The sequence below is a fragment of the Protopterus annectens genome, chromosome 7.part1, assembly GCF_019279795.1.
Source record: "Protopterus annectens isolate FY-2018-M chromosome 7.part1, PAN1.0, whole genome shotgun sequence".
NCBI classification, from domain to species: Eukaryota; Metazoa; Chordata; order Ceratodontiformes; family Protopteridae; genus Protopterus; species Protopterus annectens.
In genome coordinates this window covers 503,114,871-503,141,633 of record NC_056740.1, presented here as the reverse complement: position 1 = coordinate 503,141,633, position 26,763 = coordinate 503,114,871, and positions in this window count along the sequence as shown.

Sequence of the window (26,763 nt, the reverse complement as noted above, 5' to 3'; positions counted from 1 at the left end):
ACTGTAGTTACATACCACAATCCCCTAATATGGTTACACAGAGCCAGCCAGCAAAATGCCAAGTTGTTAAGATGGAGCCTAGGGTTGCAAGCATATGATACGTCAGTGCAGCACCACAGTGAGTGCAGCAATACCAAGGCAGATGGGCTCTCAAAACAGGGAATGGGGTAAGGTATACTCAGATAGACCTAACCCTTTCAAGCAACGTTTCACAAGGATCACTTGAAACACTAGCTTGAGTTCCCCGGGGGGGGGGGGGGGGGGGAGATATGTGAAGATATGTGAAGGCTGCCAGCCTAGCTATATAGGATTTTGTAGATAATTCTGTCATTTGTAAATATTAATGTAAGACACATTGGTGTTCTCTTTGTTAAAAGCTGAACTTCAAAAATGTAAAAACATTCCATTCTGCTGGAGGAAAGTTGATATGTCAAGCATTCTATAATTGTTTGATCTCAAAACTCGGAGCCGAGATGTCTGGATGAAGGAATTCTTACTACTGTTTTGAGACCAGAGTTAATTGCTAGAATTTGCATGTATAATGTCTTTTATTGCTGTAGCTTCCTGAGCAGGTGCAAGATTAAAATGACTGCTAAACTCTGAGTTTCTGTTAGCTTGGGAACTAGAGAAAAAATGATGTAATCTGAAATGAGTCCATAGTTCTGTGCTATCAATTTAAGGACAGAGAGACTCACAGCATTTTGCATTTGTCTTCAGAACATCCAACTCACCAGTAATCTGCTTGTGCTATATGTAAGTTTATTTTTAGAACTGTGATTGCTCTTAGAAATAATTAGGAAATAGGAAGATTAGACTAGTTGTTTTCTGTATTGATGTCAGAACTATTCTACTGTATTATTTTAAGCATTTTCCTGTGATCTGTGAACTCTTGACTAGCACTGTGTAGTAAGAAGTATTGTCTTGTGTTTTTGTTATTTATTATTAAATATTTACAAACCTTTCAACTGTGGCTGTTTTGTGTAGAGATAATTTAAGCTCTAGAATACATTACATGTATATAGTGATACTGTACAAAGCCAATCCAATAGCCTTGCTGTTCAGTCACACTTACCAGTTGGATAACAATATTGCACAGTAATAATTGGACACCCTTTGATAAGGGCCTTATTAGTAGCTGATATTAGGGGTTGGTGGGAAGTGGTACTACTGTATAGTCTGGGCAGAAGGGGCATAGCTGGAGAACCTGTGCTAGCCTTCCCCAGGAGTGTCTGTGTGTTTGTATATAACTCATATCCCAAAGTGTGTGTGTGTGTGTGTGTGTGTGTGTGTGTGTGTGTGTGTGTGTGTGTGTGTGTGTGTGTGTGTGTGTGTGTGTGTGTGTGTGTGTGTGTGTGTGTGTGTGTGTGTGTGAGTGTGTGTGTCAGCTACTTGGGCAGGAACATGAAGCTCTAGTTGGACAGAGAGGGTGCTGGAGGTTTTAGCTTGACCACTAGAGTGAGTTCTGGACCCTATAGCTGTGCCAGTGGGGAGTCTTATTGGGGATCTGGAGCGAAAGGGAGAAACCAGCCCCTGACTGACTGTGATCTCTGTGTGCTCTTATGGGAAATTGTACGTTACTCTGTGTGTATTTGTTATCCTTCCCAATGTGGACACCCATCACTGGTGTTACGGGTGAGGATTGAGGCTCCTTGATTACTGGGCCAGCGCACGGGCATCACAGATGCCACCAGTCATAACCAACTGGAGTGAATAGACAATCCACTAGCTGATTGTTTGTCTCACATGTCACCCCGCTGTTGTCACTCCCCATCAGCCAAAGTATGCATGCAAACCTTACTCAGTGTATCTGCTAAGGTGGGCAGCACATCTGTGAGGTCTGTATGGCTAGTAACACAGAATTAAATTTGCAGTGACAACATCATAGATTGCCTATCGCATGACTAAGAACATGGACCTACCAGATATGGTTAGATCCATACTTCAAAACAGACTCCAGATGGAATATGAATATGTTCCCATGGAAGGGTACACATTGACATGCATCCACCTGACTTGAGGGGGTCAGCACCTGGTGCATGCATGTATAGACACTTCCTGACTTTCCTCATCTGTGATGTAGACCAACATGTCATCATTGACTTTTTCTAAATGTACTCTGGTAATATCCTGGCTGAGTGTGAAATACATGTGATTTGTTCATGCTATATCTATGTCTATTACATCTGTTAGGTTCATAGGTAAGTACTAGGCTATTGGTCCTAGGGCCTATATAAGCCTAGCCAAAAAGGTACCCTGGTTTTGCCACCCAAGAAAATTATTTTCCTGTGCCCCTGTCAAGCAGAGCCACAGAAGTGATCCCTGGGGTGAATTTCCTATTTCCCATCCAATCATCAAGATTTTTCTTGAAGAGTGCTAATGAGGAGCTTTTTTGACATAGATAGGTAGCCTGTTCCAGAGTATGGGAAGTCTCTGGGAAAGGAATCTATCCCTCCAGCTTGTTCTGTTTATTGTGGTGACAAGGTTTAGGTCCCTAGAGTGTGTAGCTTGGAGGGATTGGGATTTCTTTAAGTGGAGCATGTCCAACAGCTCTGGGTTTGACATAGCTTTGTATGTAAGGCAGAGATCGCCTCTGAGTAGGCAAAATGCGATTGAGTAAAGCTGGAGTTTTTTGACATGTTTTGCGTAGGGCATCTGTTTGAGGCCAGTAATCATCTTTGGGAGGTATTTCTGTGGCCTTTCCAGTTGTTGTAGATGTCTTGTGAGGTACATACCAAAAGTGGCATTGTACTCTATAATGGGTGTGATGAGTGATGAGTAGAGGGGAACAATGACCTCATTTTTTCCTGGATGAGAAACCTTTTGTGATGAGGTGTGCCATGTAGAAGGATTTCCTGACCACTGTGGTGATGTGATTATCAAAGGAGAGACTACTGTCCACCTGTGTCCCAAGGTCTCTTATCACACTTTCAGTGTTAAGTAGACTACTGCCTATGTGGTAGTTCATAGGTACAGAGTTTTTACCAAAGGGGATGACAATGCACTTTTTGACATTGAGCTTGAGGCCATGGCTTTGACACCAGGCATCTGTCTCAGTGGGGCCCTTTTGTAGGATGTCCACATCGTTAGGAGTTTTGACTATGGTTCCTAGTTTGCAGTCATCTGCGAACTTAGTTAGTCAAAAACCTTCTGTGTTAGCCTGTACTTCAGAGAAGTAGATACCAAACAGGAGAAGACCCAGGACTGAACCTGTAGTACTCCACTTGTCACTGGTCTGAAGTCAAATTTGGAGTCTGCTACTTTCACAGTGTGGGTTCTGTCAGTAAGCCAGTTGGCAACCCATCTTGTGACATAGGGATGTATACCTAGTTTAGTGAATTTATCTATAATTCCAGAGTGGGGGATGGTGTTGAAAGCTTTGATAAGATCTATATAGGCTGTGTGAACCACCTAACCCTCATCTATGTCTTTGGTGACTGATTCAAATAAGTCTATCAGATTTAGGAGACATGATCTGCCTTTTGCAAAGCTGAATTGTATGGGTTCCAGAGTTTGGAGATTACAAAGTCTTTGTTTATGAGTTCCATGATGATATGTTCCATGCCCTTGCAGACCAGGCTCATCAAGCTAATGGAGCGGTAGTTTCCGGTGTCTGTCATGGCTCCCCCTTTGTGGAGTTGGATAATCATTGCAGTGCACCATTCAAAGGGCACAAAGCCTGAGATGAGACTATGATTGAACATGGTACTTAGGTGAGGTGCCAATTCATTCTGTAGTTCATGTAGAATGCAGCCTGGGATGTTGTCATGTCCCATGGGTGATGTAATCTTGGCTTTGGAGAGTGAGGTTTTTACCTGTGCAGCCGTGATTACAGGAAGTTTGCATTCTTCCGGTATAGAGATGGGCCCTTTAGGGGGTGACAGGGGGGTAAAGTTAGCACTGAACCTATCTGCCAGGATGTTGGCAATATCAGTTGGTTCTGTATATTTGGTGCCATTGTGCTGTAACTCAGAGCAGAACTGAGTGTTGCCATTGAGATTCTTGACATAGCTTTAGAATGCTTTGTGGTTGTCTTTAGAATCAGTGGCAATTTTGTTTTCATAACTAGCTTTGGAGGATTTTATGTGGGATCTCAGCTTTTTACTGAGGCTGACCAGGGAGTTCCTCCAATCATGGGATTTTACTCTTTTTTGCAACAGTTTCTTTCTTCTGTTGTAGAGTTTGTTTATAGCAGAAGACCACCAGATTGGCTTCCTTTTTTTGGAGGATAGCATCTTGGTTATGTTAGGGATAGCATGATCCATGCACTCGTGTAAGTGCTCATAAAGTGTATTTGTGTAGGATTCAGCAGTTGTACCTCTATTGTCCATCGGCATGGGTGTCATGAAGTTGTCACTTCTGTCGTAAGAAGTGTGAAGTATGCTTTGGAGAAATTTTTTACGGCTGTTTCCCTAATGGGAGGAGGGGGCAGGATGTGGATGTCTAGGGTGATTAGCTTGTGGTCAGATCTGACCAATGAGGAATTGACCTCTGGTGTGGAACACTGGTCGCCCATGCTGGTAATGACCAGGTCTAGGATATTTCTGCTCCTGGTGGGGGTGTGGATAAGTTGATCCAAGGCATTGGAATTTATGACTTCCAGAAAATGTTGACCAAAAGAGTTGGTACATGAGTAGTTTTCCCAGTTAATGGTGGGGTAGTTGAAATCATCCATTATTAGGGTGTTGGGTTACACCCTAATATTTTCCAGTGTATCAAGAAAAGAGGAGTGGGAATCCTGGGGCATGGTGGGGGGGGGGTCTGTAGCAAGCTACAGTTTGGATTGCGGTCTTGCCCAGAGTTAGTTGCATTTGGATAATCTCAGATGCGTTATGCTGAGCAACTAGCTTGGAGATGTCCACATCCTTAATGAATATGGACATGCCTCCACCTTTAGTGTTTCGGTCTGAGTTAGCTGGATGAAAGTTGTGGTATGAATTATAGCCTGGTAATGCAGGGGTGTTCTCTAGAGCTTTGAACCAGGTCTCTGTCACTGCACAGATGTTGATGTTCTCCATTTTAAGGAGTGCCTCGAGTGAGTGCATTTTGAGGTTTAGACTTCTAGCATTGAGTAGCATTACCCTCAGATTTTGCTTGCTTCTACCTGTTACAGTGGTGAATTTGTCATTTGAACTTTGCCTAAAAAAGGCACTATGGGGGAGGCAAGAGCCTTTGCCAGTATCTGGAATACCAAGGGCGACAGATACAGGCCATCTCTGGCAAAGCATCATGGTCTGTCGATCATGTCATCCCAGGCAGACAGATACTGGATTCCCTTAAAATGACACCAGCAGCTTAACCAATTGTTGAAGTCAATCATTTTGTCCTTGTGCTGTGGTATCATTCTGGGTGATGGCAGGATGCTACTCAGGGCTAGGGTCATACCTGCCTGGGCTACAAGATCGGAGAGCTCCACCATGTCTCTTTTCATGTAGTCCAAGGCGGTAAGTCTTAGGTCATTCACACCAAAATGGACAATAACAGAGTCATATTTGTACTTGTTGTGGAGTGACCTGAGTGCGTGCGTTAGGTGGCGGATCCTAGCATCCGACAGGCAGCTGACAGTAACATTCTCCTTGTTTAGCCTGGTGAGTGGAACATCAGTGTGCCTGACTATAGAGTCACCTATGACTAGAGTGTTGGGTACGTTATGCCTTATGGGCTGTAGTTGAGTGGCACACTGAGTTTGTGGGCTATGTGTCATTTGGGTTTTGTTGTGGGGTGGAGGTTGCTTGCATTTCTCCTTTGGAGGTCTCAGTTGTTTGGGCAGATTTTTATTGAGAGCCTCTGTGAATGTAGGCATGTGTTTTGTGCTTCTATGTGTGTGTTTTGGTGGTGTAGGTTTGAGGAACTATGTGATGAGTGTGGTGAGGTGCAATTGTTTACCTTCTCCTCTTGACTGTCTAGTCCAGTCTTTGGTGAAGAGAGCTTTGCTTCCAGTTTGGCTATATAAGTGCATCTCTCACAGGTTGTAGTACTGGGTGGTAGGAGGAGAGGGTTGTCTGTGTACATGAGGCAATCTGCATTGCCCCAAGATGCCCAGATTCATCAGGTAGTCAGGAGAAAACACCGGGAGCTGACCTTTAGACATGCCTGGATAGGTGCTTATTTATTAAGTACTAAAAACTGTTTTCTTCTAGACAAGGGAGGAAAGTTGAGTGCTGTAGTAATTTGTAGCTTATTTAGTGCTTACAATGAGTTCTGAACAAGTGCTGAGCTCAAAGAAACAGATTTGAGTGCTAAAACTAAAAAGCTGGCTAGTTGTAAGGTAAAATTTGAAGAGTAGACTTTATAGCGCCGGGAATAGTTTAACCCTAGTTAAGTGGCAGGGGGGGGGGTGCTAAGGAGTTTACAAACAATCCTGGATGCAGCAAATTTGTATCTGGACTAGACTTGTTACAGGAAAGGGGGGGGGGGGACAGCTTAGAATTTTGTTTTCAGAAAAGTGGAAATGGAGAAAGCTGGAACAAAAATTAATTCAAGGTTAAGAATCTGAATGGGTTGGCTTTCACAAATGTTCTCTCTCTATTAGATTGAATGAACTAATGACACTAGACTGGGAGGAGTGTCCCAGATCAAATATACAGTATGGGTGGGCAACTGCAAAGCCACCAAGTATAAAAACACCACAACAATGGCGAGGGTGGGAGGGAAACTAAAACTATTACAGCTACTAGCTGTAGACACTAGATGAAAGTTTTAAACAGATCGTGGAGCAAGCAGACTCTAGAGAATGCTTTTAACTACAAACAGACTAGACTAGAACACAGAAACCTCAAAAAATCGAAAATGCACAGAAAAGCATGGATAGAGCACTCACAAACAGAAAATACAACCCTCAGTATGAAAAAGCAGTTTACAGTTAAGATGTCCTCAAGAAGGTCAACAAGGGCATGCATGATGACAACACTATCAGCCTCCAGAACTTGATCAGGCCAAGGCATTTGACACAAATCCACACTGAGGTATGACTGCAACATTGTCACAAGCAGCCATAAACACCTATATCACCAAGTGGGTAGATCACTGGATCACATACATGACATCTAAATATGTTGAAGGGTGTGAAATGAACTATATCTAAAGTCCAGTGATCAGGTCTCTACCTCAGGGATATGTGCTAGACGCTTTCCTGTCCATTATTTAAGTTCACAGACGTCAAGAATGACATACATATCCTGTGTCTAAACAGCTGTCTGGAGGACTGCAGATTATGTACAGTCATTGAATCCAGCTGTAATTATTAGTATAATACAGAGAGTATCAACACACAATGGATTTCTGCCAAAACCATGAAAACACATGAAATTAAATAAATTCATGGGGGGATCTGTTACATTATAAAAGTAAATGCACAACCTAATGATAATGTAGACAGCACACCCCTATGAGCAGACCAAGTGATATGTGACCTGTGTACTAAGGTAGATGGTTATGCATAATGCCCACCAGCATGTGCACACAGTGGTGACTACTCCCTTGTATGTAACACAACTCCTGAGCATGTGCAGGGCATCCTCATCAAAGGCCATCATTCTTCCATAGTTCACAGCCTTCATCACACCAATAACTGAGTATAATGTGCACCCGTTTTATGTACCTCCCTACACATCTTCCAGTGATAAGTAACTCAAGCTTATCACATTTGCCACAGAGAGCTCCTACATATCTTATGGACCATATCTAAGTATTATTTTTGTTGCATAGACATTACTGTCTAATGGTGTGGAACCTTCATCAAGGTGTTACACCAGATGCATGTGTGATACCTGTTCCGGTGATGCATTCAGTACATGTACAGCAGAAGAGGGCTGATTTACAACATTGATGGCATGGGTTACATTTGTGACAGTGTGGATTGTGATACGAATATGCAATGTACACCTGTCTGCTAGCCTGCACTCAGCATACTCTCACATACAAGTATAGCAGTGTGTTTCCTAGCACCTCCAGATGTTACAGTGTTAGGACGGTGTGCTTGATTCCCCTCATAGATTGCTGACAACTCATAATAGTTGTACAAGTGTGACTGCAGAAGCATCTATGATCACTCAAAATCACATATGTTATGTCAGAGACATGGGATTACTGTTGGTATTATTCTGATATTTTCCGTGATTGTGTGTGCTTCTGTTTACTACTGTCCATGGGCCTGTAGCTATGTGTCCCACTTGGTTGAGACTTATACCGACATTACAGTCATATTCAGGCAACTCATTTTTCACAGCTTCACAATATGCACCTAATCCCTATTGTATATAACATCCCAGATAGATGTCCTCTCCATTGTTCATATCAGGATGCATTTATCGCAAAGAAATCCTCTCCATTGTTAAGTCACATTCTGTGACAATCAGATAATATACATCCACTGTGTAGTCCGTACTGTATCATGTCGATATGTGATTAGGTTTCCTGCTACAACTGCCTTCATTGACATGCCCTCTTCTGCTGTACATTGACAGGTTTCACTTGTCTTCTTTCCCAGTGTTCATTCCTACAATTCTTCTGTGCATCTGTATTCAATACATACATTTGCCCTAATTGGTTATCACTAATGGCAGTCTATGTACCGTTAGGGATCAGTTACACAACTTTTGTTAAGTAACCCTGACCAAGTTTCCACAATAGTCTGCACTCTGTACACTTTCATATAATGTGTTGGAAGTATACAACACGCTGACCTAGTCTGCCCATGTTTACATTTCTGCTGCTGTCCATTTTGTTTTACATTGTTTTCTGGCTGGCAACACTGTTGCTAGCCAGGAAACCATGCTTATTTACTTGTGCAGCATGAATATGTAATTAGTGCAGCATGAATATGTAATTAGTGCTGCTGCTCACAGAGCACACATGTAAACTCCATGTAGGCTTCAGTTTAAGTCGACACAGAGTTTATTGAACCCCCAGGTTTGTTTAAAAGGTTACATTATTGTCCTATGTGTGTATGTAATGTTAGGTAGTTTAGCTAGAATGGAGGTCAAATTAAATAGATTAATTAGAAGTTATACATGCAGGTATTTTATACAATCTCTCACACACACACACACACACACACACACACACACACACACACACGCACGCACGCACACACACACACACACACACACACACACACACACACACACACACACACACACAGAAAGAAAATCTTTTTGTCCTTCTCTATCCATTTTTGGAGCTCAATATAGCCCCTAATGTAAACGTTTATGGAAAATCTATGCAGTTACTTGTAATTAAAAATTATTTTGCTTTTTATTACTACAGTGTGATAACAGTGTGTTAGTAAAATCTACAAAGGTCAGGGCAGTAGACAATATTTATGTCCTTTTTGTGTTATTTTAACAGGTAACCCTTAGACCCTTTTTGGCAGGTAATTTAAAATACATTTTTAAACCAAGAATGACAAGAACTACTCTGAAAAAGAAGTTTTCAGAGAAGGATACTGGGGATAAAGCTGATGTAGCTAGTTATTTTATTCTTTAGATCTTGGAATGTGACAAGTGTCCTTTGTGTTAAACTTTTTTTTTTCAAAGCCGCTTTTAGTTTTCTTTCTTTCCTGTTGCAGACATTTCTGTGTTACACATCCATAATGACAATCTTTAAGAACTAGTCATTACTTTTAATTGATCATGCATTTGTTGCCTCTATCACAGTATACTGAGCACTATCAAAATGATTAGTACTAATACAAAAATAAATGAAGTAATCATTTAATCAATTTTGTATATTTTATTTTGTCAGCTGTCAAGATGCCTTGTAACTGGAATTTTGCTAATGCACATTTCTGCCGGGAAGCTTCCAGAGGTGGGGCACAAAGCACCCTAAGTGATAGGGAGGTGATGGGTAGAAAGCCATTAACACTCTAGCAGCAAGGTCATATCTGATGCTTCCTTTTGTTTGTAGTGGCCAAATTAAGAAGCTTCCTCTCTTACACTCACTGTTGCTTCCCCCTAAACAGGTTCTTGGGTCAGCTCAGTCTTTTCACATCTCTTAACTATTAGCTACGCATTAACAGTTTGATTGAAAGGGAGCCAAAGCAGTTTACACATAAAACACTTATCATTTTCCAGGAAGAACACATTTCTTGACAGATTTGTCAATGCTTTACCTATTAACATACAAGCTAAAATGCCTTTGATCTGAACAGGCATCATACTGGGAAAAACTTTTTCATGCCAGTTTTTTTTTTCCTCCTCTCTCTCTCTCTCTCTCTCTCCCTCTAACAGTAAACATTTTCAGGAGTGTTATCTTGCTTCATTTTTCAGAAACCTGTAGTATCAGACGTTTTACTTGCGCTTTACCGTCATTATCCTGGTGATGGCTGTGACATGTTGATCATATATGGCAGGGAGAAAATTGATTTGCCTCAACAGAAACGCATTCAATTTTTGCAGGACCATAATTTTTTGACCACAACAAAATAAAAGGGTCATTTTGCTTAGGATGAGGATAATTGAAATCTCTGATAAAAATATACACTAAATATTGTATTTTTGATAGTTGTGACTGCTTTTCACAAATGTTCAGCCAGCTAAGATAGGACACCTCATAACATATTGATGATTCCTGGGTGGTTGGCTCACAAACATACTGCACTGCAGCTTAGTTTATAAACAAGACGCCGTTTGTTTGAAAGACCACAACTGTAATATTGTGCACAACTTTTGCAATTGTTCTTCATTTCTGCAGAGGATTCAACAAGTTCATTTGAAACAGCAAGATGTCTAAGTCTAATAGATGTTTGCTGTGAAAAGGTACAGCAGCAACTACTTTCTAAACTGTAAATTATTAATAATATCAGTTTGTATTTCAGCAATATGGAGTTTAAGGGCAGTTGTAGTGCAAGCAGGGCTATACACTATGTGTTATTCATATCTCAGTTTTTTAGTTAGTGACACAGTTCATACAATTTCTCAATGGATCCAGTTAATATAAAAAATATGTAGGGCTATGCAAATAGTTATGCTTTATGTGCATTCGCAGTTTGGAAATGTTACAGACATAATGGAGAAATAATGATTTTTTTATTCAAAATATACACAGACAGCCTATTGTACTGAAGAGTATTGTGCCTTCTTTTTATCGACATTGTATGAAGTTCAGACCTTGACAATGCCTATTAATGGAACAGATTTTGCACATCTGACTCTGCTTTTTTTTTCCAAGGATGTTTTTAATATGTTTTTAATATGTTTTTTTACTGGAGCTTTTCTCCTCGGGCCTCCACTGAAAATGGACATGTATCCAGTTGGATTAGCCCGGTCAACAAATGTAAAATAAAATAAATAAATAAAAAAATAAGAGTCAGCAACAGGTGGCAGCAGGAAGAGAAAAAAAGGAGCAGTGTAGAAAGAGGGCACAGTGGAAATAGGATCTGCAGTCAGTGAAGATTGTCAGCTGTTAAGCAAGGCTTGGAAGCAGATAAGCCAAAGCTAGTGTCCAGTCATGACCAGAAGATGCATCGTCATCAGAGGCTTGTGTTGAAATTTACAGGGCAGCATGCGGGTGTCCCATTAGCTGCAACTTAAGGGTATAGTGAAACTCATGATGGCCATTCAGAGTGGTCTGCAAGTGAGATATATAACATAGAGGGAAAATAGCATGGAATTAAAAAAGTGCTGCAAGAATGTTGGCAAGTGCAGGAAGTAGAATATGAATGGGAGGAGAGGAAAAAAAAAGAGATGCATCAGGTGTGTGGTTTGGCAATACTATGGCTTAGAGACTTGTGAGAGAAGAGACCTGCTGAAAATATTGCATGCAAGAGAAATGCAGAATGAGATGAGCATGGTCAAGCACTGGGCCAGAGAGCTTAAGCAGAGGATCTTGCAGCTGAATCAGGAAGAATAAGCACAGAACAGCACTTCTCTAACTTTGTGTGACCTTGGAGTTAGTGGGTATGTACATACACACACACACACACACACACACACACACACACACACACAGAAATATATATATATATATATATATATATATATATATATATATATATATATAGAGAGAGAGAGAGAGAGACAGCTAGCTAGATATACAGATATATATATCTGTGTGCGTGTATGATAACAAAAATGCAGTAACCTGAAGATTGTATTTATTGGTTTGTTTGGTAACTTGATTATACATTACGCTTTCAAATGTTTTGGCTAAGATGTTCAGTTTAGCAAAGGGCCTTTAGTCCTGGGGGATAGTGGATTACACATTTTAAGCAGGGAGGAAATTATGGTGATATGTTTAAGGTAAGAAGGGACAAGCCTTGTTATAGATCACTGAAAATATGAACTAAGAGCTTCATTATAATTACCTTTCAACTTTCTCTTATTTTCAGGGGCATACTGATTTAGGGTTAAAATGTTTGCTGTCTTCCTCCTAAAACTGGTACATTTTTGAAAAAAAATGTTGGATTGCAGTCAACAGATAATGGCTGCCATTATAGTCAAAAATCTATTTTACTTCAGAAAATGCATATTAATTCAAGGAATCTGATGATATCAACTCTTAAGTCAATAGCACCAATATTAAAAAAGGTGCTCCAGATTTATGGTCTTTGGTCACTTTTATTTTTGGGCTTGTTCCTTGAATTTGGTGGGACACAATTCTGTAGGACTGAGAAGCATCTTGACTTACCTTCTCAAAGTGAGGCAAAAGGCATTTCAATACATCTTTCACTTTCATTTTCCTGATGTGAAATCTAGCTTTTAAAGAGGAAGGGCTACATTACATTGACAAAGTAACACTGATGCCAGCTAATGGATAAGGGGTGCAACTAGGCTACTTGATGAAGCTATATTATTGACCAAACAGTTTTTGGAACAGTCTTTCTAATTATTCCATATTACTTCCCTTATAGCCTTCCAGAACAGGTTAGGAATGTCAAGGAGGATGGACTGTTATTTTCTTAGGTTACCAGCTTTTGTAACTTTGGTAATGTTGCCAGATCATTTTTTTCTCAGATAAAGCCCTAATATTAGAATAGACCTGCACACCCTTGTTCCCACTGTGTATGATGTACAAAACTGGATCCCCTCAAAGTACATAGCATTCATTTTTGAACAATTGCTGCTACCTATAGACTTTAAGGGCAATCTGCATTGCCAGACCTGTATGATAAGTGTGCTGTATTTATGCACCACCCCTGGCATTAGCAGTGACACAGTGGCAGTCTGTGGAGGTCAGCTATTCATAAACTTGGCAGTAATTATGTACAGCACAACCTCTGCTACATACAGGCCCATAATGCTGGTCTGTACAATCAGGGTGAAGGGAAGTGGCATGGCACGTACCTATTGTGCAGTGAAGATGGACTGTATAATGAGGCTGATGGTAGGAAACATGATATCTAACTGCAAATCCATAATGCCAAACTGTAGTGAGGCTGAAGTTAAGAGGCACATTATCTGTATGCAGGTTAATAATGCTGAACAGTCTAATCAGGCTGAAAGTAAGAAACATGATATTTAACTGCATGTCCACAATGCTGTGCAGTGTAATCAGGCTGTAGGTAAGGGGCATGATAACTAAATGTACTTCTATAGTACTGGTCAGTGTAATCAGACTGTAGGTAAGGGGCATGATAACTAAATGTACTTCTATAGTACTGGTCAGTGTAATCAGGCTGTAGGTAAGGGGTATGATAACTAAATGTACTTCTATAGTACTGGTCAGTGTAATCAGACTGTAGGTAAGGAGCATGATAACTAAATGTACTTCTATAGTACTGGTCAGTGTAATCAGGCTGTAGGTAATGGGCATGATAACTAAATAAACTTCTATAGTACTGGTCAGTGTAATCAGACTGTAGGTAAGGGGCATGATAACTAAATGTACTTCTATAGTACTGGTCAGTGTAATCAGACTGTAGGTAAGGGGCATGATAACTAAATGTACTTCTATAGTACTGGTCAGTGTAATCAGGCTGAAGGTAAGGTGCATGATAACTAAATGTACTTCTATAGTACTGGTCAGTGTAATCAGGCAGTAGGTAAGGGGCATGATAACTAAATGTACTTCTATAGTACTGGTCAGTGTAATCAGGCTGAAGGTATGGGGCATGATAACTAAATGTACTATTATAGTACTGGTCAGTGTAATCAGACTGTAGTTAAGGAGCATGATAACTAAATGTACTTCTATAGTACTGGTCAGTGTAATCAGACTGTAGGTAAGGGGCATGATAACTAAATGTACTTCTATAATACTGGTCAGTGTAATCAGACTGTAGGTAAGGGGCATGATAACTAAATGTACTTCTATAGTACTGGTCAGTGTAATCAGGCTGTAGGTAAGGGGCATGATAACTAAATGTACTTCTATAGTACTGGTCAGTGTAATCAGACTGTAGATAAGGGGCATGATAACTAAATGTACTTCTATAGTACTGGTCAGTGTAATCAGACTGTAGGTAAGGGGCATGATAACTAAATGTACTTCTATAGTACTGGTCAGTGTAATCAGACTGTAGGTAAGGGGCATGATAAATAAATGTACTTCTATAGTACTGGTCAGTGTAATCAGACTGTAGTTAAGGTGCATGATAACTAAATGTACTTCTATAGTACTGGTCAGTGTAATCAGACTGTAGGTAAGGGGCATGATAACTAAATGTACTTCTATAGTACTGGTCAGTGTAATCAGACTGTAGGTATGGGGCATGATAACTAAATGTACTATTATAGTACTGGTCAGTGTAATCAGACTGTAGTTAAGGAGCATGATAACTAAATGTACTTCTATAGTACTGGTCAGTGTAATCAGACTGTAGGTAAGGGGCATGATAACTAAATGTACTTCTATAGTACTGGTCAGTGTAATCAGACTGTAGGTAAGGGGCATGATAACTAAATGTACTTCTATAGTACTGGTCAGTGTAATCAGACTGTAGGTAAGGGGCATGATAACTAAATGTACTTCTATAGTACTGGTCAGAGTAATCAGACTGTAGGTAAGGGGCATGATAACTAAATGTACTTCTATAGTACTGGTCAGTGTAATCAGACTGTAGGTAAGGGGCATGATAACTTAATGTACTTCTATAGTACTGGTCAGTGTAATCAGACTGTAGGTAAGGGGCATGATAACTAAATGTACTTCTATAGTACTGGTCAGTGTAATCAGACTGTAGTTAAGGAGCATGATAACTAAATGTACTTCTATAGTACTGGTCAGTGTAATCAGGCTGAAGGTAAGGGGCATGATAACTAAATGTGCTTCTATAGTACTGGAAAGTGTAATCAGACTGTAGTTAAGGAGCATGATAACTAAATGTACTTCTATAGTACTGGTCAGTGTAATCAGACTGTAGGTAAGGGGCATGATAACTAAATGTACTTCTATAGTACTGGTCAGTGTAATCAGACTGTAGGTAAGGGGCATGATAACTAAATGTACTTCTATAGTACTGGTCAGTGTAATCAGACTGTAGGTAAGGGGCATGATAACTAAATGTACTTCTATAGTACTGGTCAGTGTAATCAGACTGTAGTTAAGGAGCATGATAAAATGTACTTCTATAGTACTGGTCAGTGTAATCAGACTGTAGATAAGGGGCATGATAACTAAATGTACTTCTATAGTACTGGTCAGTGTAATCAGGCTGAAGGTAAGGAGCATGATAACTAAATGTACTTCTATAGTACTGGTCAGTGTAATCAGACTGTAGTTAAGGGGCATGATAAATAAATGTACTTCTATAGTACTGGTCAGTGTAATCAGACTCTAGGTAAGGGGCATGATAACTAAATGTACTTCTATAGTACTGGTCAGTGTAATCAGACTGTAGGTAAGGGGCATGATAACTAAATGTACTTCTATAGTACTGGTCAGTGTAATCAGACTGTAGGTAAGGGGCATGATAACTAAATGTTCTTCTATAGTACTGGTCAGTGTAATCAGACTGTAGGTAAGGGGCATGATAACTAAATGTACTTCTATAGTACTGGTCAGTGTAATCAGACTGTAGGTAAGGGGCATGATAACTAAATGTACTTCTATAGTACTGGTCAGTGTAATCAGGCTGAAGGTAAGGGGCATGATAACTAAATGTACTTCTATAGTACTGGTCAGTGTAATCAGATTGTAGGTAAGGGGCATTATAACTAAATGTACTTCTATAGTACTGGTCAGTGTAATCAGACTGTAGGTAAGGGGCATGATAACTAAATGTACTTCTATAGTACTGGTCAGTGTAATCAGGCTGAAGATAAGGGGCATGATATCTAAATGTACTTCTATAGTAGTGGTCAGTGTAATCAGACTGTAGGTAAGGGGCATGATAACTAAATGTACTTCTATAGTACTGGTCAGTGTAATCAGCCTGTAGGTAAGGGGCATGATAACTAAATGTACTTCTATAGTACTGGTCAGTGTAATCTGACTGTAGGTAAGGGGCATGTTAACTAAATGTACTTCTATAGTACTGGTCAGTGTAATCAGACTGTAGTTAAGGAGCATGATAACTAAATGTACTTCTATAGTACTGGTCAGTGTAATCAGACTGTAGGTAAGGGGCATGATAACTAAATGTACTTCTATAGTACTGGTCAGTGTAATCAGACTGTAGGTAAGGGGCATGATAACTAAAGGTACTTCTATAGTACTGGTCAGTGTAATCAGGCTGAAGGTAAGCAGCATGATAAGTAAATGTACTTCTATACTACTGGTCAGTGTAATCAGGCTGAAGGTAAGGGGCATGATAGCTAATTGTACTTCTATAGTACTGGTCAGTGTAATCAGACTGTAGGTAAGGGGCATGATAACTAAATGTACTTCTATAGTACTGGTCAGTGTAATCAGACTGTAGGTAAGGGGCATGATAACTAAATGTACTTCTATAGTACTGGTTAGTGTAATCAGACTCTAGGTAAGGGGCATGATAACTAAATGTACTTCTATAGTACTGGTCAGTGTAATCAGACTGTAGTTAAGGAGCATGATAACTAAATGTACTTCTATAGTACTGGTCAGTGTAATCAGGCTGTAGTTAAGGAGCATGATAACTAAATGTACTTCTATAGTACTGGTCAGTGTAATCAGACTGTAGGTAAGGGGCATGATATCTAAATGTACTTCTATAGTACTGGTCAGTGTAATCAGGCTGAAGGTAAGGAGCATGATAACTAAATGTACTTCTATAGTACTGGTCAGTGTAATCAGACTGTAGGTAAGGGGCATGATAACTAAATGTACTTCTATAGTACTGGTCAGTGTAATCAGACTGTAGGTACGGGGCATGATAACTAAATGTACTTCTATAGTACTGGTCAGTGTAATCAGACTGTAGGTAAGGGGCATGATAACTAAATGTACTTCTATAGTACTGGTCAGTGTAATCAGGCTGAAGGTAAGGTGCATGATAACTAAATGTACTTCTATAGTACTGGTCAGTGTAATCAGGCAGTAGGTAAGGGGCATGATAACTAAATGTACTTCTATAGTACTGGTCAGTGTAATCAGGCTGAAGGTAAGGGGCTTGATAACTAAATGTACTTCTATAGTACTGGTCAGTGTAATCAGACTGTAGGTAAGGGGCATGACAACTAAATGTACTTCTATAGTACTGGTCAGTGTAATCAGGCTGTAGGTAAGGGGCATGATAACTAAATGTACTTCTATAGTACTGGTCAGTGTAATCAGACTGTAGATAAGGGGCATGATAACTAAATGTACTTCTATAGTACTGGTCAGTGTAATCAGACTGTAGGTAAGGGGCATGATAACTAAATGTACTTCTATAGTACTAGTCAGTGTAATCAGACTGTAGGTAAGGGGCATGATAAATAAATGTACTTCTATAGTACTGGTCAGTGTAATCAGACTGTAGTTAAGGTGCATGATAACTAAATGTACTTCTATAGTACTGGTCAGTGTAATCAGACTGTAGGTAAGGGGCATGATAACTAAATGTACTTCTATAGTACTGGTCAGTGTAATCAGACTGTAGGTATGGGGCATGATAACTAAATGTACTATTATAGTACTGGTCAGTGTAATCAGACTGTAGTTAAGGAGCATGATAACTAAATGTACTTCTATAGTACTGGTCAGTGTAATCAGACTGTAGGTAAGGGGCATGATAACTAAATGTACTTCTATAGTACTGGTCAGTGTAATCAGACTGTAGGTAAGGGGCATGATAACTAAATGTACTTCTATAGTACTGGTCAGTGTAATCAGACTGTAGTTAAGGAGCATGATAACTAAATGTACTTCTATAGTACTGGTCAGTGTAATCAGACTGTAGATATGGGGCATGATAACTAAATGTACTTCTATAGTACTGGTCAGTGTAATCAGGCTGAAGGTAAGGAGCATGATAACTAAATGCACTTCTATAGTACTGGTCAGTGTAATCAGACTGTAGTTAAGGGGCATGATAAATAAATGTACTTCTATAGTACTGGTCAGTGTAATCAGACTCTAGGTAAGGGGCATGATAACTAAATGTACTTCTATAGTACTGGTCAGTGTAATCAGACTGTAGGTAAGGGGCATGATAACTAAATGTACTTCTATAGTACTGGTCAGTGTAATCAGACTGTAGGTAAGGGGCATGATAACTAAATGTTCTTCTATAGTACTGGTCAGTGTAATCAGACTGTAGGTAAGGGGCATGATAACTAAATGTACTTCTATAGTACTGGTCAGTGTAATCAGGCTGAAGATAAGGGGCATGATAACTAAATGTACTTCTATAGTACTGGTCAGTGTAATCAGACTGTAGATAATGGGCATGATAACTAAATGTACTTCTATAGTACTGGTCAGTGTAATCAGACTGTAGGTAAGGGGCATGATAACTAAATGTACTTCTATAGTACTGGTCAGTGTAATCAGGCTGAAGGTAAGGGGCATGATAACTAAATGTACTTCTATAGTACTGGTCAGTGTAATCAGATTGTAGGTAAGGGGCATTATAACTAAATGTACTTCTATAGTACTGGTCAGTGTAATCAGACTGTAGGTAAGGGGCATGATAACTAAATGTACTTCTATAGTACTGGTCAGTGTAATCAGGCTGAAGATAAGGGGCATGATAACTAAATGTACTTCTATAGTAGTGGTCAGTGTAATCAGACTGTAGGTAAGGGGCATGATAACTAAATGTACTTCTATAGTACTGGTCAGTGTAATCAGCCTGTAGGTAAGGGGCATGATAAATAAATGTACTTCTATAGTACTGGTCAGTGTAATCCGACTGTAGGTAAGGGGCATGTTAACTAAATGTACTTCTATAGTACTGGTCAGTGTAATCAGACTGTAATTAAGGAGCATGATAACTAAATGTACTTCTATAGTACTGGTCAGTGTAATCAGACTGTAGGTAAGGGGCATGATAACTAAATGTACTTCTATAGTACTGGTCAGTGTAATCAGACTGTAGGTAAGGGGCATGATAACTAAAGGTACTTCTATAGTACTGGTCAGTGTAATCAGGCTGATGGTAAGCAGCATGATAAGTAAATGTACTTCTATACTACTGGTCAGTGTAATCAGGCTGAAGGTAAGGGGCATGATAACTAAATGTACTTCTATAGTACTGGTCAGTGTAATCAGACTGTAGGTAAGGGGCATGATAACTAAATGTACTTCTATAGTACTGGTCAGTGTAATCAGACTGTAGGTAAGGGGCATGATAACTAAATGTACTTCTATAGTACTGGTTAGTGTAATCAGACTCTAGGTAAGGGGCATGATAACTAAATGTACTTCTATAGTACTGGTCAGTGTAATCAGACTGTAGTTAAGGAGCATGATAACTAAATGTACTTCTATAGTACTGGTCAGTGTAATCAGGCTGTAGTTAAGGGCATGATAACTAAATGTACTTCTATAGTACTGGTCAGTGTAATCAGACTGTAGGTAAGGGGCATGATAACTAAATGTACTTCTATAGTACTGGTCAGTGTAATCAGGCTGAAGGTAAGGAGCATGATAACTAAATGTACTTCTATAGTACTGGTCAGTGTAATCAGACTGTAGGTAAGGGCATGATAACTAAATGTACTTCTATAGTACTGGTCAGTGTAATCAGACTGTAGGTAAGGGCATGATAACTAAATGTACTTCTATAGTACTGGTCAGTGTAATCAGACTGTAGGTAAGGGGCATGATAACTAAATGTACTTCTATAGTACTGGTCAGTGTAATCAGGCTGAAGGTAAGATGCATGATAACTAAATGTACTTCTATAGTACTGGTCAGTGTAATCAGGCAGTAGGTAAGGGGCATGATAACTAAATGTACTTCTATAGTACTGGTCAGTGTAATCAGGCTGAAGGTAAGGGGCTTGATAACTAAATGTACTTCTATAGTACTGGTCAGTGTAATCAGACTGTAGGTAAGGGGCATGATAAAAAAATGTACTTCTATAGTACTGGTCAGTGTAATCAGGCTGTAGGTAAGGGGCATGATAACTAAATGTACTTCTATAGTACTGGTCAGTGTAATCAGACTGTAGATAAGGGGCATGATAACTAAATGTACTTCTATAGTACTGGTCAGTGTAATCAGACTGTAGGTAAGGGGCATGATAACTAAATGTACTTCTATAGTACTGGTCAGTGTAATCAGACTGTAGGTAAGGGGCATGATAAATAAATGTACTTCTATAGTACTGGTCAGTGTAATCAGACTGTAGTTAAGGAGCATGATAACTAAATGTACTTCTATAGTACTGGTCAGTGTAATCAGACTGTAGGTAAGGGGCATGATAACTAAATGTACTTCTATAGTACTGGTCAGTGTAATCAGACTGTAGGTATGGGGCATGATAACTAAATGTACTATTATAGTACTGGTCAGTGAAATCAGACTGTAGTTAAGGAGCATGATAACTAAATGTACTTCTATAGTACTGGTCAGTGTAATCAGACTGTAGGTAAGGGGCATGATAACTAAATGTACTTCTATAGTACTGGTCAGTGTAATCAGACTGTAGGTAAGGGGCATGATAACTAAATGTACTTCTATAGTACTGGTCAGTGTAATCAGACTGTAGTTAAGGAGCATGATAACTAAATGTACTTCTATAGTACTGGTCAGTGTAATCAGACTGTAGATATGGGGCATGATAACTAAATGTACTTCTATAGTACTGGTCAGTGTAATCAGGCTGAAGGTAAGGAGCATGATAACTAAATGCACTTCTATAGTACTGGTCAGTGTAATCAGACTGTAGTTAAGGGCATGATAAATAAATGTACTTCTATAGTACTGGTCAGTGTAATCAGACTCTAGGTAAAGGGCATGATAACTAAATGTACTTCTATAGTACTGGTCAGTGTAATCAGACTGTAGGTAAGGGGCATGATAACTAAATGTACTTCTATAGTACTGGTCAGTGTAATCAGACTGTAGGTAAGGGCATGATAACTAAATGTTCTTCTATAGTACTGGTCAGTGTAATCAGACTGTAGGTAAGGGCATGATAACTAAATGTACTTCTATAGTACTGGTCAGTGTAATCAGACTGTAGGTAAGGGCATGATAACTAAATGTACTTCTATAGTACTGGTCAGTGTAATCAGGCTGAAGGTAAGGGGCATGATAACTAAATGTACTTCTATAGTACTGGTCAGTGTAATCAGACTGTAGGTAAGGGGCATTATAACTAAATGTACTTCTATAGTACTGGTCAGTGTAATCAGACTGTAGGTAAGGGGCATGATAACTAAATGTACTTCTATAGTACTGGTCAGTGTAATCAGGCTGAAGATAAGGGGCATGATAACTAAATGTACTTCTATAGTACTGGTCAGTGTAATCAGACTGTAGGTAAGGGGCATGATAACTAAATGTACTTCTATAGTACTGGTCAGTGTAATCAGACTGTAGGTAAGGGGCATGATAACTAAATGTACTTCTATAGTACTGGTCAGTGTAATCCGACTGTAGGTAAGGGGCATGTTAACTAAATGTACTTCTATAGTACTGGTCAGTGTAATCAGACTGTAGTTTAGGAGCATGATAACTAAATGTACTTCTATAGTACTGGTCAGTGTAATCAGACTGTAGGTAAGGGGCATGATAACTAAATGTACTTCTATAGTACTGGTCAGTGTAATCAGACTGTAGGTAAGGGGCATGATAACTAAAGTTACTTCTATAGTACTGGTCAGAGTAATCAGGCTGAAGGTAAGCAGCATGATAAGTAAATGTACTTCTATACTACTGGTCAGTGTAATCAGGCTGAAGGTAAGGGGCATGATAACTAAATGTACTTCTATAGTACTGGTCTGTGTAATCAGACTGTAGGTAAGGGGCATGATAACTAAATGTACTTCTATAGTACTGGTCAGTGTAATCAGACTGTAGGTAAGGGGCATGATTACTAAATGTACTTCTATAGTACTGGTTAGTGTAATCAGACTCTAGGTAAGGGGCATGATAACTAAATGTACTTCTATAGTACTGGTCATTGTAATCAGACTGTAGTTAAGGAGCATGATAACTAAATGTACTTCTATAGTACTGGTCAGTGTAATCAGGCTGTAGTTAAGGAGCATGATAACTAAATGTACTTCTATAGTACTGGTCAGTGTAATCAGACTGTAGGTAAGGGGCATGATAACTAAATGTACTTCTATAGTACTGGTCAGTGTAATCAGGCTGAAGGTAAGGAGCATGATAACTAAATGTACTTCTATAGTACTGGTCAGTCTAATCAGACTGTAGGTAAGGGGCATGATATCTAAATGTACTTCTATAGTACTGGTCAGTGTAATCAGACTGTAGTTAAGGAGCATGATAACTAAATGTACTTCTATAGTACTGCTCAGTGTAATCAGACTGTAGGTAAGGGGCATGATAACTAAATGTACTTCTATAGTACTGGTCAGTGTAATCAGACTGTAGTTAAGGAGCATGATAACTAAATGTACTTCTATAGTACTGGTCAGTGTAATCAGACTGTAGTTAAGGAGCCTGATAACTAAATGTACTTCTATAGTACTGGTCAGTGTAATCAGGCTGAAGGTAAGGAGCATGATAACTAAATGTACTTCTCTAGTACTGGTCAGTGTAATCAGGCTGAAGGTAAGGGGCATGATAACTAAATGTACTTCTATAGTACTGGTCCGTGTAATCAGACTGTAGTTAAGGAGCATGATAACTAAATGTACTTCTATAGTACTGGTCAGTGTAATCAGGCTGCAGGTAAGAGGCATGATAACTAAATGTACTTCTATAGTACTGGTCAGTGTAATCAGGCTGAAGGTAAGGAGCATGATAACTAAATGTACTTCTATAGTACTGGTCAGTGTAATCAGACTGTAGTTAAGGACATGATAACTAAATGTACTTCTATAGTACTGGTCAGTGTAATCAGGCTAAAGGTAAGGGGCATGATAACTAAATGTACTTCTATAGACCTGGTCAGTGTAATCAGACTGTAGTTAAGCAGCATGATAACTAAATGTACTTCTATAGTACTGGTCAGTGTAATCAGGCTGAAGGTAAGGGGCATGATAACTAAATGTACTTCTACAGTACTGGTCAGTGTAATCAGACTGTAGGTAAGGGGCATGATAACTAAATGTACTTCTATAGTACTGGTCAGTGTAATCAGACTGTAGTTAAGGAGCATGATAACTAAATGTACTTCTATAGTACTGGTCAGTGTAATCAGACTGTAGGAAAGGGGCATGATAACTAAATGTACTTCTATAGTACTGGTCAGTGTAATCAGGCTGAAGGTAAGGAGCATGATAACTAAATGTACTTCTATAGTACTGGTCAGTGTAATCAGGCTGAAGGTAAGGAGCATGATAACTAAATGTACTTCTATAGTACTGGTCAGTGTAATCAGACTGTAGTTAAGGGGCATGATAACTAAATGTACTTCTATAGTACTGGTCAGTGTAATCAGACTGTAGTTAAGGGGCATGAAAACTAAATGTACTTCTATAGTACTGGTCAGTGTAATCAGGCTGAAGGTAAGGGGCATGATAACTAAATGTACTTCTATAGTACTGGTCAGTGTAATCAGGCTGAAGGTACGGGGCATGATATCTAAATGTACTTCTATAGTACTGGTCAGTGTAATCAGGCTGTAGGTAAGTGCATGATAACTAAATGTACTTCTATAGTACTGGTCAGTGTAATCAGGCTGAAGGTAAGGGGCATGATAACTAAATGTACTTCTATAGTACTGGTCAGTGTAATCAGACTGTAGTTAAGGAGCATGATAACTAAATGTACTTCTATAGTACTGGTCAGTGTAATCAGGCTGAAGGTAAGGGGCATGATAACTAAATGTACTTCTATAGTACTGGTCAGTGTAATCAGGCTGAAGGTACGGAGCATGATAACTAAATATACTTCTATAGTACTGGTCAGTGTAATCAGGCTGTAGGTAAGGGGCATGATAACTAAATGTACTTCTATAGTACTGGTCAGTGTAATCAGGCTGAAGGTAAGGGGCATGATAACTAAATGTACTTCTATAGTACTGGTCAGTGTAATCAGACTGTAGTTAAGGAGCATGATAACTAAATGTACTTCTATTGTACTGGTCAGTGTAATCAGACTGTAGTTAAGGAGCATGATAACTAAATGTACTTCTATAGTACTGGTCAGTGTAATCAGACTGTAGGTAAGGGGCATGATAACTAAATGTACTTCTATAGTACTGGTCAGTGTAATCAAGCTGTAGGTAAGGGGCATGATAACTAAAAGTACTTCTATAGTTCTGGTCAGTGTAATCAGACTGTAGGTAAGGGGCATGATAACTAAATGTACTTCTATAGTACTGGTCAGTGTAATCAGGCTAAAGGTAAGGGGCATGATAACTAAATGTACTTTTAGAGTACTGGTCAGTGTAATCAGGCTGTAGGTAAGGGGCATGATAACTAAATGTACTTCTATAGTACTGGTCAGTGTAATCAGACTGTAGGTAAGGGGCATGATAACTAAATGTACTTCTATAGTACTGGTCAGTGTAATCAGACTGTAGGTAAGCGGCATGATAACTAAATGTACTTCTATAGTACTGGTCAGTTTAATCAGACTGTAGGTAAGCGGCATGATAACTAAATGTACTTCTATAGTACTGGTCAATGTAATCAGACTGTAGGTAAGGGGCATGATAACTAAATGTACTTCTATAGTACTGGTCAGTGTAATCAGGCTGAAGGTAAGGGGCATGATAACTAAATGTACTTCTATAGTACTGGTCAGTGTAATCAGGCTGAAGGTACGGAGCATGATAACTAAATGTACTTCTATAGTACTGGTCAGTGTAATCAGACTGTAGGTAAGGGGCATAACTAAATATACTTCTATAGTACTGGTCAGTGTAATCAGACTGTATTTAAGGAACATGATAACTAAATGTACTTCTATAGTACTGGTCAGTGTAATCAGACTGTAGTTAAGGAGCATGATAACTAAATGTACTTCTATAGTACTGGTCAGTGTAATCAGACTGTAGGTAAGGGGCATGATAACTAAATGTACTTCTATAGTACTGGTCAGTGTAATCAGGCTGAAGGTAAGGGGCATGATAACTAAATGTACTTCTATAGTACTGGTCAGTGTAATCAGACTGTAGTTAAGGAGCATGATAACTAAATGTACTTCTATAGTACTGGTCAGTGTAATCAGGCTGAAGGTAAGGAGCATGATATCTAAATGTACTTCTATAGTACTGGTCAGTGTAATCAGGCTGAAGGTAAGGAGCATGATAACTAAATGTACTTCTATAGTACTGGTCAGTGTAATCAGGCTGTAGGTAAGGGGCATGATAACTAAATGTACTTCTATAGTACTGGTCAGTGTAATCAGACTGTAGGTAAGGGGCATGATAACTAAATGTACTTCTATAGTACTGGTCAGTGTAATCAGACTGTAGGTAAGGGGCATGATAACTAAATGTACTTCTATAGTACTGGTCAGTGTAATCAGACTGTAGGTAAGGGGCATGATAACTAAATGTACTTCTATAGTACTGGTCAGTGTAATCAGACTGTAGGTAAGGGGCATGATAACTAAATGTACTTCTATAGTACTGGTCAGTGTAATCAGGCTGTAGGTAAGGGGCATGATAACTAAATGTACTTCTATAGTACTGGTCAGTGTAATCAGACTGTAGGTAAGGGGCATGATAACTAAATGTACTTCTATAGTACTGGTCAGTGTAATCAGGCTGTAGGTAAGGGGCATGATAATTAAATGTACTTCTATAGTACTGGTCAGTGTAATCAGGCTGAGGGTAAGGGGCATAATAACTAAATGTACTTCTATAGTACTGGTCAGTGTAATCAGACTGTAGTTAAGGAGCATGATAACTAAATGTACTACTATAGTACTGGTCAGTGTAATCAGGCTGAAGGTAAGGGGCATGATAACTAAATGTACTTCTATAGTACTGGTCAGTGTAATCAGGCTGAAGGTTAGGGGCATGATAACTAAATGTACTTCTATAGTACTGGTCAGTGTAATCAGGCTGAAGGTAAGGGGCATGATAACTAAATGTACTTCTATAGTACTGGTCAGTGTAATCAGGCTGTAGGTAAGGGGCATGATAACTAAATGTACTTCTATAGTACTGGTCAGTGTAATCAGGCTGAAGGTAAGGAGCATGATAACTAAATGTACTTCTATAGTACTGGTCAGTGTAATCAGGCTGTAGGTAAGGAGCATGATAACTAAATGTACTTCTATAGTACTGGTCAGTGTAATCAGACTGTAGGTAAGGAGCATGATAACTAAATGTACTTCTATAGTACTGGTCAGTGTAATCAGACTGTAGGTAAGGGGCATGATAACTAA